The 13,904-nt window shown below is 40.2% G+C and overlaps 1 long non-coding RNA gene across 3 annotated transcripts in view; it reads right to left on the reverse strand.

The window, feature by feature from the left end:
• The window catches only part of LOC123349237, a 33,408-nt gene that overhangs the window by 17,286 nt on the left and 2,218 nt on the right, over positions 1–13,904 (reverse strand). The window contains exons 2-5 of one of the 3 annotated variants that reach the window (XR_006573429.1): positions 9,146–9,207; positions 4,756–4,917; positions 3,402–3,536; positions 2,863–3,260 (exon numbers count right to left, since the gene is read on the reverse strand). This is a non-coding gene — a long non-coding RNA (uncharacterized LOC123349237). Of the gene's footprint in view, positions 1–2,862; positions 3,261–3,401; positions 3,540–4,755; positions 4,918–9,145; positions 9,208–13,904 lie in introns of those variants that run through there. The other 2 variants (XR_006573428.1, XR_006573430.1) reach the window with 2 other exon arrangements.

Genomic DNA, 13,904 nt, shown 5'->3' on the forward strand with positions numbered 1-13,904 from the left:
TGACTGCAGATACAGAAATAAGACTAAAGAGTGGATAGAGAGAAACATTGGTTATACTCAGATTTTGGTGTGAGGGGAGAGAGGAGGAAGTAGAAAGGGAAAGACCTAGCAAGTACATAAGGTACTGTCTACACTTAAATCACTACAGCAGTGTGGCCACTACCTACCCTGATGGAACGGGTTCTCCCATCAGCGTAGGTAATTCAACTCCCTCAGAAGCAGTAGCTAGGTTGATGGAAGAATTCTCCTGTTGACCTACAGTCTAAAAGAGGACTTAAGTCATCTTAACAACAATGCTCAGGAGTGGGGATTTTTCACACCCCTGAGTGACATAGTTAAATTAGTCTAATTTTCTAGTGTAGACCAGACCTAAGTAAGACCTTCAAGCAGCAAAGGAGATCAAATAGTCAAAGCACTGTAAAGAGACTGAACCCTGGGAGCACAAAGTATAGTACTGTGAAATACATGACCTACAACTTGCTATGGCTTGCGTAGAAATATTTCTTGGAGTCTGTCAATGTTCTCTCAGGTATACAATACATCTGAAGCTAGTGCCTTAGGGATTTTCATATAAGAGGACAAAGCAGGTCATCCGTTATTAGAACGGATTCTGTCTCTTTTGCCTTCACTGGATGTTATACCTTCTTTTACTCTAATCCATATGTGTAGAACAACCTCCCCCTCCATGTTCACCAGGCCCCTTTCTTGTTCGTAAATGTCTGAAAACCCACCTATCCTCTCATGCCACCTGTCATTAAGCTCTGTACTGGTTCTTTCTACATTGCTCTGCACTGGCTCAAGCCCTCCGATCACATCCCCTCTGGGTTTTGTTACTCGGTATTTGTTTTGCACAGCTCTTCTAGGGTGAAAAGGGCTGAAGTGCTGCATGCGCCTTGTACTGGTCTTCTGCATAGGGCTGAATTTCACCCTGCATACTTAGGGTCAAATCCAGCCTCTGCCTCTGCCTCCTAAGCTGTGGAGGCTCCCCTGGCAGCAATTCCATGGCACAGTGGAAGGAAGGAGAATAGGATTTCATGGTGTACACCTCTGTGTGACACGGGAGTTCAGCTGCACAGGAGCTGCTTCAGCAGCAGCCTGCAGGAAGCAGGAGGGTCTGGGATATAGCTGTATCCTGCACTGATTCTCCCCCATTGTGGAGGGAAGAGGCCATGTAGCTTGCTCCACCCAGTGACTTCAGAGGGACAATAGAGAGCATGTTGGGGGGTGGGGGGGTGTTGCAGTTTCAGTCCCAGGGTTTGTGAGCCTGATCCCAGGCCCAGTCAGTGGGAGTCTTTCAGCATATATGTACTGCTCTATATTTAAGTGACTACTGTTATTACTAGTATTAATAATAATTATATCCCATTTCTCCAGTGTGTTGTGACGTATGAGGTGAAGCCAAGTGCTTTCAATCACCCAGGAGATGTGTAATGGCTCAGTAATGCATTCCCAGTTGCATCTTTCAGTTTTTATGCAATGGCAATAAAAATATAAAATGTGTTTAATTAAAGAGAGAGGCTTGTTTTAGTGAGAAAATGTACTGAATAAATAAACCAATTGTAGCATTCAAAGTAGGAGGTTTTTTTACTTTATTATAGCAATGGAATTTAAAAACAAACAATTTTTAAATCAATGCAGCTATTTTTAATTTTCATGAGTATTAAATTATGAGTTTCTCAGAGACATGACAGCATATGTGAACTGTCAAATGAGTTGTAAGGAACGTACCTTTTAAAATTAAGGGGGAGAAACCATCATTCTTTCCACTAGGATTTACTGTATTTAAAAAATAAACAAGGAAATTTAACATTGAAAGCAACGTTAAAATAATCTCTTTGCCTGGGAAGCCTTAGCTAATCATTGTTTTCTTGCATTCATTGCTGGGCATGTCTGTTTTAACATTTATTTTTGATTTACTGCATGATGAATCCCCCCCTTGTAATGTAATGTCTATTGTCTTTTAATGTACAATGCACAATAAAGAGTCTATCTTTGAGATTGTCTTGAAATACCAACTGGCTGTTGGAAAGCAGAATATACTGTAATCATTTCCCTTTACTTTCATAATGTAATGCACATTGGATTCATATGCAGCTAGTATTACACAGTCTGCTTTCATACAGTATTGTAATGCTTATTGGTTTTTTTATCAACATAATGAAATGATCCCCTTTCACATCATCCAGTAGCATAATGCCTATTGATTTTATTGCTGTAACTATTTAGACGCTTACCAGAAAAGTGCCCTCTTTGTATATTAGCACAGTCCCTGGGGTGCCTCTAGTAATAGCATAAGATAGGAGATGCACAAAGGTGAAAATATAAGACAGAGAGTTTACAGAGTTTAATTATTTTACTTATGTGCTATAGAGGACCCCACTTACCTGAGACCATACAGTACTTTCAGGCCACAACCTTCTTCTATACTAGAGAAAACTCTCTCTCTCTCTCTCTCTCTCTCTCTGTGTGACCCCTTTCCTTACAGCTGTCTGCCTATCTTTGCACTGTGTGGGAGTTTATGAAGTGCAGCAGCCTAATTTTCTACCCCTGCTCCCTCATCCTCCCCGGGCCTACAGGTAACTCCTGTTGACCTGAAGCAAGCATAAGTCCATGGTAATTACTTATATCCTGTTGAGGTAGAATCAGACCCTGGATTTTGGTGCCAGATGGGAGAAATCACTAGACATCCCATTAATTTATGAGTGGGAAGGCTTGTCTGTTGCGGCCCACCTACATCCCTCTGCATGTATAATGTCGAAAAAATATTTAAGCACAGAAGAAGCAAATCAACAATCAAGTTATTCTTAGAATACATATATTTTATTGAACTCAAGCACAAGGCTATAGGTTACAGAGGAATGAATAAACCGATGATAATAACAGAAGCTGATTACATTGTGATGGGTAATAGCAGCAAATAGGCCTTTTCTTGCAAAGTGAAATAGAAACTCACGCCAAGGAAATAAGGCTAGATTCCCAGAGAGAGCATTTTATGCAATTTACGAGCAATGACCCTCAACGTTGTGTATGCAAAAACAATACATTATTTTCAGAAGTGCAGCCGAAGCCCCTAGTGCAACCAAAAATTATTTGCGTTGCCCAATTGCACATGCAGCCTATCATCAGATTTACATCCAACTGAGAAATGTTTGAGCTCACAAGTGGATGCTGTGCAGGAGCTCTTTCCTCATTAGCACACATGCTGTCATGCTCTCATTTTGACTCTCTTTTCCCCCCTCTTCATTCAAATGAATAGTAACCTTTAAAACCAAGGAGAAATAGTGTGTGTGAGAGAGAACCCTCCATAGCAGATGAAAGCTTATTTTAATGACTTCAGGTCCAATCTGTAAGGACTCAGACAAGTAGTCAGCACTCCCATTAGATTCGATGGGACTACTCACCTGAGAAAGGTCACTTGCACGAGTCTGGTTTGCAGGAGATTGGAGACCATTTTGTTATTGGGCTGGAAGAATCAAATTTTCAGACACAGTCTCTGAATTGTTATGCACGAAGCCTGATTGTGCCTGCACAAATTCCTGCTAGTGGAAAAAAATGAGGTTTGGCAAGTGCAAATGATTGTGTATAAAACATTTAAAGATCAAGGTAATGCCAGCTAACATTTGGCCTAGAGTATGAACAATTTTCTCTCCACGTCCCCATAAATCAGTTTAGAACCTCATTCAACATAGCACTTAATCATGTGTGTCTGTCCATCCCTACTGAGCAATACCCTTGAGTTTTAAGCATATCCTGAAGTCCCATCCTACATGTTAATGATTAGCTATTCGAATTTGGTTAGATAGCCCCGTTGGCTCCAATGGGACTGAAAGTGAAGCATATGCTGAATGAGGGCCTAAAGCAGTGGTGGCACACAGCCTGTCAGGGTAGTCTGCTGGCGGGCCACCAGACAGTTTGTTTCCATTTGCACAGCCACCTGCAGCTCCCAGTGGCCGCGGTTCGCCGTTTCCGGCCAATGGGAGCTACGGGAAGTGGTGGCCAGCATGTCCCTGTGAACCGCAGCTACTGGGAGCTGCGGGTGCCCATGCAAATGTAAACAAACCATCTGACAGCCCACCAGTGGATTACCCTGATGGGCTGCATGCACCACTGGCCTAAAGTTTATCACAGTACTGATGTATTTGTTCCTACAAAAAAAATTTTAAATGAATCTTTTGGCTGTATAGCCTATTAAACAGTTTCAAATGTCTTTGTTCCATTTTCTCCCCAACAATCAAGTTATTATTTAACAATATTTTATTTATTTATTTACTTACTTACTTTCCTTTAACAATATTTGATCTATCTATTAAGGATCTATTAATCTAATCTATTTTGTGATAGTGTGTAGGAGCCCCAGTCTTGGAAGGACCCCATTGTGCTAGGTGCTATACAATCACTGAACAAAAGACAGCCCCTGTCCCAAAGAACTTACAATTTATTGCAGTCACCTGAGTGGCTTTAGGTGCTACACCACAAAAAAGAAAGTGAAAATAACTGAAATTTTAAGTGTCCAGCAAATTCTTACTTAAAGAAAGCAAACCAGAGTCTGGGAGAATATGATATGAAAAAAGACATCACAAGTAGGGTCAGATCCTGTCCCCCATTCCACTGGCTTTGCACTACTCCACAATGTAAAACGGGCAGAAAGCCTATTTCACCAGATAGTTGGGGATTCCCCCAGCATAGAGAATCACCAGGTGGCATAGAGCTGACACATCCACTAGCTGAGGTCGACTTACTGCGGTGTCAACTTACCTTATTCTTCTTGTTCTAGTGGTGTATCAGAGTTGACAGGAGAGCGATCTGTGGTTGATTTAGAGGGTCTTCACTAGACCCATTAAATTGACCCCTGGTATATCAATCACCACAGCGTCGATTCCCAGTAAGTGTAGACATGCCCTGAGTTTTCAGTTTTCTCTAGAAAGAAGTACATGGGTTAAATCCTGTCCAGTTTACTCAGATTAGTTTGAATGGTTCTGACAGAGGGAGTTTTTAGAAAATGGTATATATTTGGGGTGAAATCCTGGCCTCAGTGACTCACATTGGCTTCAGTGGGGCTAGGAAGATGCCCTTTATTCCTTGGCTAGAGAAGATTTAGTAACTTTTAGGAAATGTTTCAGTAACTGGGAGCTCACTAATTCCCATCAAGTTTAACTTCACGATTATAGTTTCAAGCTATTCCTTCCTCTCCCCCATTATTTTCTTCACATATCTCTGTGGCAGTAGAAACGGCTTCATATTGTGTTTTTTACCTGCTCCTTCCATGAAATGTGCTTCTTTCATTCACCAGTCGTCCATCATCAATGTGTTTCTTTCGGTTTCCCCACAAACAATAGATCATTTTTGGTAGATTAGTGGTTGGTTGGTTTGTTTGTTTGTTTGTTTTGGCTGCTTTCTGGCTGTCTTTTCCTGAGCAAGCTTTAAGGGTTTTTATTTAACTGATCTATATTTGTGTGTGTAAGACACATGCTTTCCTCCATTTCCTTCTAACACTAGCATTTTCAACTGTCTTTTCCTATAAAGTAAAACCCAAACATTGCCTGTATTAGATATAGTCTTTGTGCTGAGTTGCAAAGTCATTTTAGTTCTTGTGTGTATCTTGGGAACATTCATGTTCACCTGTTGATATTTGGAAATCATTTACAACAAACTCATTATATGCTAAAGTCATTGAGTGATATCATTTTTAGTAACTCAATAAGATCCTTAGATGAAAGGCTCATATTGTTGTTGTTTTTCCAAACTATGTCCCAGGTGTACTGTAGTATGTAATCCTGAATGACATTTTGCTTTGAAGTATTTAAGCTAAACAAGAAAGTCGCGGCTTACAACTGATTGTAGTTTTTGATAAAAATCTTCCTACTCCTTTCCATCTGCTCACTCTGTGGGAATATAAGTCTTGGTGATCTTCATTATTCTTGATTCATATTTTATTTAGGACAATATTGGCTTGTCATTCACTTGTCTCAAGTCACTGGCTGCCCTGGCAATGCCCTTCAGTGTAACCACAGCAACCCTGCATACATGGTATAATGTATTTCAACTGATCTATGCAGTGATCTTTGATGTTTTCTTTACTGCAAACATGTCCAACTCACTTCATTCATTCCTTATATTTAGATGTGGATGTTTTAATCAAAACAGATGAAAAAATAATTTTTCTGTCAGCTATGTTCTTCTACTCCCATACCAGTGAATTGGTACTAACCATTTAACTATGGCTCTCGGGACTAGAAAGGTTATGTCATAGGGAAGAAAAGGGTTCCTGATTACTCTAACCACAGGAGAGAGACTGTCTAGCAGGAACTGTCATGCTCATTTGGGATGTAATTAAAATCATTGATGAACAACACAGTTTACTGGGACAATTTGGGCCAAATTCAGAAGTTTACATATGTTTATAGGAGATCTAAATTGTTCTTCTGTCCGGTTCATATTCATAAGTTATGGAAGGGGATATTCCCTATTGATGCCTTGTAGATTCACACACATTTACCAATGTGTAGCTTACCCACTAGACCCCTGAATGTGACCCATTGAGTCTAAATGCATTTATGGAAGTGTAAGTAAATCAAAACCAATGTATCTCACATACTGAGAAACAAGAAGACAGGAATATAGCAAGAAAGTTAATTAACAGGAAGCTGTAATAATATGTAAACTAAAAATAGGTCACATCTTACTTTAGCCTCTCACTTAAAATGCTTAGATTTCTTTCTGGTCTTTCAACTTGAAAATTATTGCAGTTTAGACTTCCCTCCAGGCATAAGTTGTGTCAGTTTGTTTGAGGGAATCAAATCAAGTATTGTATGAAGTGATTGTGCATAAGGGAATCTAACTTGTATCACTGAACACATTACCTCAGAATATGGCCTTATGAATGTGCCACTCATACTCTGACTCATTGTAGGATATAACTATTATGATGGAATTACCTCTACCAATTTAAGTAAACTAAATGGTGGGTCATTTTCTGAATTCAGTATGAAAACTGTCATCATAATATCGATTCTAGTCAGCTACCTGTTAAAGATTAATCTCATTGATTTAACACCATATAATTTATTTGAAGATTTCTTAGCCCTGCTGTTCTTGAGTATATTTATTTCCCTTTCTGAGGATGCTCTTTGGAGCAGCTCCAAAGGCAACAAAAGAAAGGGTGAGGCGAGCATGAGTGGGGAGGAGGCACAGAGAAAAGCTCAGCACTGCTGGCAGTTTTTGATAAATTTGAGCAGTCAGCCTTGATTTCCATATTATCTGTGGTGAAGCAATAGACTCCTGTGGACTTATTTTGAGTTCTTTGGATGAAGCACTCTGTACATGGCAGGTGTCAGTTACTGGTGGTGGTGTTATTTTAAAGAAGATTTCAATGGAAATCTTTACAGAGCCTGATTTCACATTGTACCCATGTAGTATAATATACCCAACTATAAAGAAGACAGCTATATTTCAGTAAGGTACCGTTGATCAAGGAGCTAGAATTGCAATCATAATGGTTCCTTTACAGCTAAGCAGAGCGACTATATAGCTCACATTCTTATCTCCAAGATGAGACAGGAAGAGGCCAGTAAGAACATTTTTCATAAGCAAAAAGGTTTAAACCTTGAATATAAACGTTTTAAATTTGCATATATTTCAGGTTATTTGTACTTGGCTGCTCTGTAGTGAAAGCTGTGGTCAATAAATATCCCAGGGCAAGAGTAGACTGATTTCAGGTAAGAAGAAGGCCAGACAGCCAGGACAAAATCATCTATGCGAGGAGTATTACTTTGGTATGCACCAATTCTTCACTCCTTCTACATTCTTTGGACCAGATTCTGATCTCAATTTATTCAGGGTAAATCCAGGGCAATTCCAATGATTTCATTGGAGATGCACCCGATTTTCACTGTTGTAACTGAGATCAGCTTCTGTCCTTCATGGTTCAGTTTAATCCTTTAATTGTTTTTTTTTATTGATATAATCACAAATATACCTGTGACAATCAGGGTCCAGACACCCCAAAGAGAGAACAGAAGCATTAAATTTGCAAAAGAAAAGCAGTTACATCAATTGACTGTATACAACAATGTTACTGTACTGTAAAAATATATCAGGTCTTTTATGAAAGCTTGTAATGTTCTAACCTTAATAATCACTATGAGGTACGTATACAAACTATGCTTATGAATTTGTGTACATAGACAAGAGTGCTTCTAAACTTCAGCTCTACCTCATAGCAGGGCAGTGATCAATCAGACAGGGAGAGGCACCTCCCAAGCCAGGTGTTTATCCAAAACTGGACTCAACAAAGGGTCAATAGTACAACCCAGGAAAAGACAATGATGACTATTGGAGTTAACAGAAAGACATTGAGACAACTGAAGATTTTCCCACTTTGAGTATCTATAGTAATTGAAGAAAAAAAAACACCCTATAAACTCTTTGTAACATGTAAGCGGTTTGAAATGAAAGAATCCAGAAACTGAGGGACAGCCTGGAGGCAGGAAGCTGTCTATGAAAAAAATTCTTCCATTCTTCCCTAGGAGACACTGAGGAACTGATCAAAAGCAATAGGTAACTTGCTTGCAAAAAGGGATTTTATCTAACATGGAAGTGTAAAGCCCGAGGTTGCATCTTTGTTTATTTACTGTGTAACTTGTATATATTTGCTTTCCCTTACTATTTCATCTTGGAATCTGTAGTTTTTCTATTAAATACACTTTTTGTTTGTTTTTATCCCAGTCAGGTCCCCGGTATGCAATCTGCATGGAGTGTATGTGTCAGTCAACTGATAACTGACATGGTGGTTTCACACCTTCGGGGGTTAAGAACCACAGGGTAATGGTCCAGCTGTCTGGTACAACTCCAGGAAGATGGATTTGGGGAGATTTGGGCCTGGAAGGGCTGTTGGCATCACACAGCCAGGAGTAACTAAGCTGGTGAAACCCAGGGGAAACCTTGTGCTTGTGGGCAGGTTACCACTGTTAGGGTTCTGAGCTATAGCAGCATGGCACCAAGCCCTCCCCGCCTCCCCCCAAAGTTACAGGGTTGGGTGGCAGAATCCCTTTACTGGTCTGGGTGGTCCCCCAAATGTCGCAATACTCTTTAATCAAACAAGCTAGGAAATCATTTGCAGATTTTGCTTAATAGCTGCGGAACTTACCTAGTTCTATAAATGAACCATTGCATTTATCTGATCCAGTTGACTTTTCAGTCACAAACCCTCTGAGAGAAGACAAAGGGCAGTTAGGCTGATAAAGTAAACAATTCAGTTTAAGGAAACTGTTTAATTATCTGTTTATTTAAAACGTCCAGTTAGTTATTAGTTATTGAAATTATTATTTTTTTAAAAATGTGGTTATCTGTCTCCTGTAAATAAAGTATTAACTGAAATTTACATTATACAAAATAATTAGCTATGAACAGTAACATTGCATTATCAAATAATTCCTCAAAATACCCTCTAATTGTAATTCCAAAGCTTAAATTATTTTTGAAACTAGTATTGGCTTTAGACAGATTATAATAAAAGCAAATGATTGTACATTTTAAATAAGTTCTTGAAGAAAGAAGGTCTAACACCAGACTGATGACTAACCACAATATATAATTCCTCATAAACGCTAATTGACAATTGCGTTTCTTAAATGCCATAAGAATTAATCATGATTAACATCATTACAATGAAATCCAAAGGAATTAAAAATGATTTACCACTAACTGAACATTTTTGCAAATATTATGACTACTGAAGGCGGTACTAAAATAGGTTAATAATTCAACAGCCTAGAATTCCCTATTTTATAAACATAGCACATGTAAATTGTACAGTAGTAGCTGAAAGGTACATAGCCTGTTCATGAATTTGACATGGCTTATGTATGAAGTAACAATTTGGTTCTCTTACTAATGAAACGTCATCAACATGCTCAGCACTGAGACTATGACATACTTTATGTAAATTTTTAAACAGATTTACCCTCATGCCAGGTATCAATAGAAAATGATTTAAAATGAAGGAAGAGATACAATTATGGGGGAGAAACACATTCAAATAATATGTAACCCTTCTGCCAGGTGGAGCCGGCAGCAACCAGGGCTGGTTTCAATATCTAGGGGTTCCTTTTCAATAATACCACACAGAACTGTCTCAAGCCCCCACTCAGTAACCTAGGGAAACTACACATCACCCCTGGGTGCCTCTGAGGGCCAGTACTTCCCCACTCACAAGCACAGGGTCTGAGTGTAGAAAAGAAACTTTGAATGAAAGGAGAGAAGTCACCCAACATTAATTAGGGAAAATGCCACAAGCAGGATTCATAAACATAAAACTGTGAGCAGGACACCCACCCCAGAGTGCGTGGTTCAGTGTCTTCTGCCTCAGGTTCTTGAGTTCTATAACCAAAAGTTCCTTTACTGTGTCTCCCTCTGCTCCCTCACCATACCCCACTCAGAGTGGTTGTCCTTGGTCAGAGATGACCCAGGGTTCAGAGGTGCATCTGTGTGAGTTCACCTCCCACCCAGGGAAGAAGGCACTTTGCTTGCTCTGCCATCTGAGCCCTTGCTCTGTCTGGTCGCCCCGCCAGCTGCCTTTTTTCCTGCTGGCTGACTGGTCGCCACTCTCGCCAGCCACCTGTCAGTCACCTTCCGCTGCCACCTGCCTCTCTGCTGTGACCTCTGTAGGTAGGTCTCTTGGTGACTTTTAGCTCAGAGCAGGCTGGGCAGAAACACTGCCCCACTACAAGTGATATCAGATTGTATTGAGTACTTCAAATAACAAAGAGCTAAATAGGATTCATTAGGAGCCTTATCTTTGAACAGTGAGGAGGAACAGGTTAAACCAGACGGGGGACCCTTAGGGAGAGTCCACACCTCCTGGCTGGGACTCCTATCCCCACCCTGCTTATTTTAATAGGGGTCTGGCATTTGAGCCCCTAGCTTAATGAGGTCCTTTCAGCTGAGGATGTCCCCCTCATTTGGGACAGGTTAAGCAGTTTTGCTCCCCTTTATTCATACAATAAAGACAACACCACTGATAACATTTAACTATCCCTGCATTCAGTACTACAGTACTAATTTGTAACACAACACCGCTCTATCTGCTGGATATCTTGGCAGAGTAGGTGTATTCATGTAAATATGGTTTGCTCCTGAAGTCTCTCCCCAGCTAGCTGCCAGGGAAGAACTCATTCAGACCCTGCTTACATATAGATATGAAGATAATTTTCAGGGGTGTCATAAACAGATAGTTAAGGGTTAAGGTCTCTTTTACCTGTAAAGGGTTAACATGCAGTACCTGATGACCACCTGACCAGAGGACCAATCAGAGACAAGATAATTTCAAATCTCTGTGGAGGGAAGCCTTTGTCTGTGTTCTTTGTTAGAGAGTCCTCTTTTTGGATCTAAGAGAGGCCAGACATGTCTCCAAGTTCTCCTGGAGTAGTTCCTACTATTCAATAGTAAGTATTAATTAGAACGGCGGATTAGTCTTATAATTTGATTTCTACATTTGCAATTGTGTGTTTGCAGAAGGAAATTCTTTATTCCTGTTTGCTGTTACTTTGCTTTTACTGAGAAAGAAAGGAGGGGGGATTCTCTTCAGAGATTGATAAGTTTAGACCCTGTATATTGTTCCATCTTGGTTACAGAGACAGTGACTTTCTTTTATTTTTTAATAAATCTTTTCTGTAAAGGACTTGGTTAATCTTTCTTTGGGTGGATTCTCAGGGAAAGGGGAGGGGGATGCATCCCTCTGTAGTTAGATCCCGGTATCTCTCCTAGGAAAAGGGAGGGGGGAGGAAGCAGGGGGGAATGGTTTATTTCTCCTGGGTGTAAGAACTCCATAGATTTGGGGCTCTTGGGATCCCCAAGGATTTTGGGGAAGGACTGTGTCCCAATCCACGTACCTGATTGGGAGGTGGCAGCTTTTACCAGATCTAAACTAGGATTTTTAGTTTAGAGGGAAACCAGTGCAGGTCCCCATTTTGGAACCCAACAGCTCTAAGTGGGGGTGAGACCTATGACATGGTGGCAGTATGACAAGGGGTAATAAACTTTCCCATCCTATTTGAAATAAAAGAAGAAAAGTGGTGGTGATGATGATGATGATGATTACACACTAATGTGTGCTCAGACCTTTAAGTACTAATAAAAAAGACAATCCCTGCCCTGAAGACCTTGCAGCCTAGGGGCCTTATCCTGCAGTGACATCTTATTGGCAAGTATCAGAGAGGTAGCCGTGTTAGTCTGGTTCTGTAAAAGCAGCAAAGAATCCTGTGGCACCTTATAGACTAACAGACGTTTTGCAGCATGAGCTTTCGTGGGTGAATGCCCACTTCGTCTCTTGCATCCGACGAAGTGGGCATTCACCCACGAAAGCTCATGCTGCAAAACGTCTGTTAGTCTATAAGGTGCCACAGGATTCTTTGCATCTTATTGGCAGACTCTTATGACCATACAGAGCCAACAATTCGCTCACATATGTCATTACAAGATTGTGGCCCAGATAAAGCCTGAGACAATGAGGAGGGATGGAATAAAGTAAATAAGGTCAAAGGTTACTATCGTAAGATCAGATGATTATTCAAGCTTGTTATGTACACTCTTAGGGAAAAATTCCCTGCTGTGCCTCTAAAAGGTGCAGCACAGAATTCATAGTCTGGGGATCGGAGCTGTTAAAGTGGCTTTAAGCCACCTTTTCACCTTTCTGATCCTGGGCTGCTTCCAAGCCTGGAGAGACTTCCAGTGTATCTTAGACAGCCCGTGTCCTACCCAAAGCTCTTGGTAGCTCATTTTAAATCTTTCTCTGAATTTAAGTAAAATGTTTTTGCATTCCTTCCTTTACATGTCCATTTCATCCCCTGCTACTGCCAAGCCAATTTATCTTCCGTAATGCCAGATTCTCTGTATTTTTGGACTATAACTAAATAAAAAATAGGATGCTAGTCCTACACCTAACCAGATTTGCTCAAAAAAATAAGAATCAAATGTGATGTTTCTACCATTTTCACCAGAACATGGAAACAGAGCAAAGCTGAGTCAGATACAATGGTAAGATTTGGAAATCGCTCTTTTAATTTAATATGGATATACTAGATGAAAGAAGAGTCCAACATTAGGTGGAGGGTATTTAAATCTCTCTCCTTCTCAGTGTATTTACTAGAGGTTTTACCATTTAGAAGCAAATAAATTATACAGATGCACTGCTGGCTAGATTAATATATAGGCAACAGAAGAGAAAATAATTTGGATTAATTTACTACCTTTGATATTTTGGGTACTCCGAAGCACTGGTCATGCAGAGAAATCCAGCAATCAGATGTGCTCAGCCACAGCTCACATAGAGTTGGATGACACAATCTATTTAATTATGGGGGAAACTTCATCCAGACAGACAGGTTTACCTCTGTGGTCATTTCAAAAGTGCCATGGAAGTTTTAATGATTTCCTGTGCAATTACCAGCAATGTCCAGAAGTTGCTTTGGTGTTAATATCTCACCCAAATGTTGGCAACTCTAATATAAATAACTCCACCTCTCACATACCCCAGTCTACCTACCTTTGCATTAGTCTAATCCCAGAGCCAAAATTATCTTGGCCCTTAATTACTATAACCTCCATCTCATTTATTCTCAACTCTTCCTCCAGTCTACCCACAATGCCACTACAAAAGTCCTCTTCTTGTCCTGTTTACCTCATTCCCTTCTATAAATTCCTCCATTGATTTCTCTTCTCCAACAGCATACCGTGAGCACTTCTTGTTCTCAGATACAAGGATTTACGGAATCTTGCCCCATTTCCTATATTCCTCTACTTGTATTTCCTTCTCCTCCTGCCACACTCCTTATGCTCTTCCTAATCGTTTCACCACCCTGCTTCCTTAAGGCTTAGTTCTATAATCTGGACAAAGCCCTCTGCAGGGG

The sequence above is a fragment of the Mauremys mutica genome, chromosome 14, assembly GCF_020497125.1.
Source record: "Mauremys mutica isolate MM-2020 ecotype Southern chromosome 14, ASM2049712v1, whole genome shotgun sequence".
Lineage (NCBI taxonomy): Eukaryota > Metazoa > Chordata > Testudines > Geoemydidae > Mauremys > Mauremys mutica.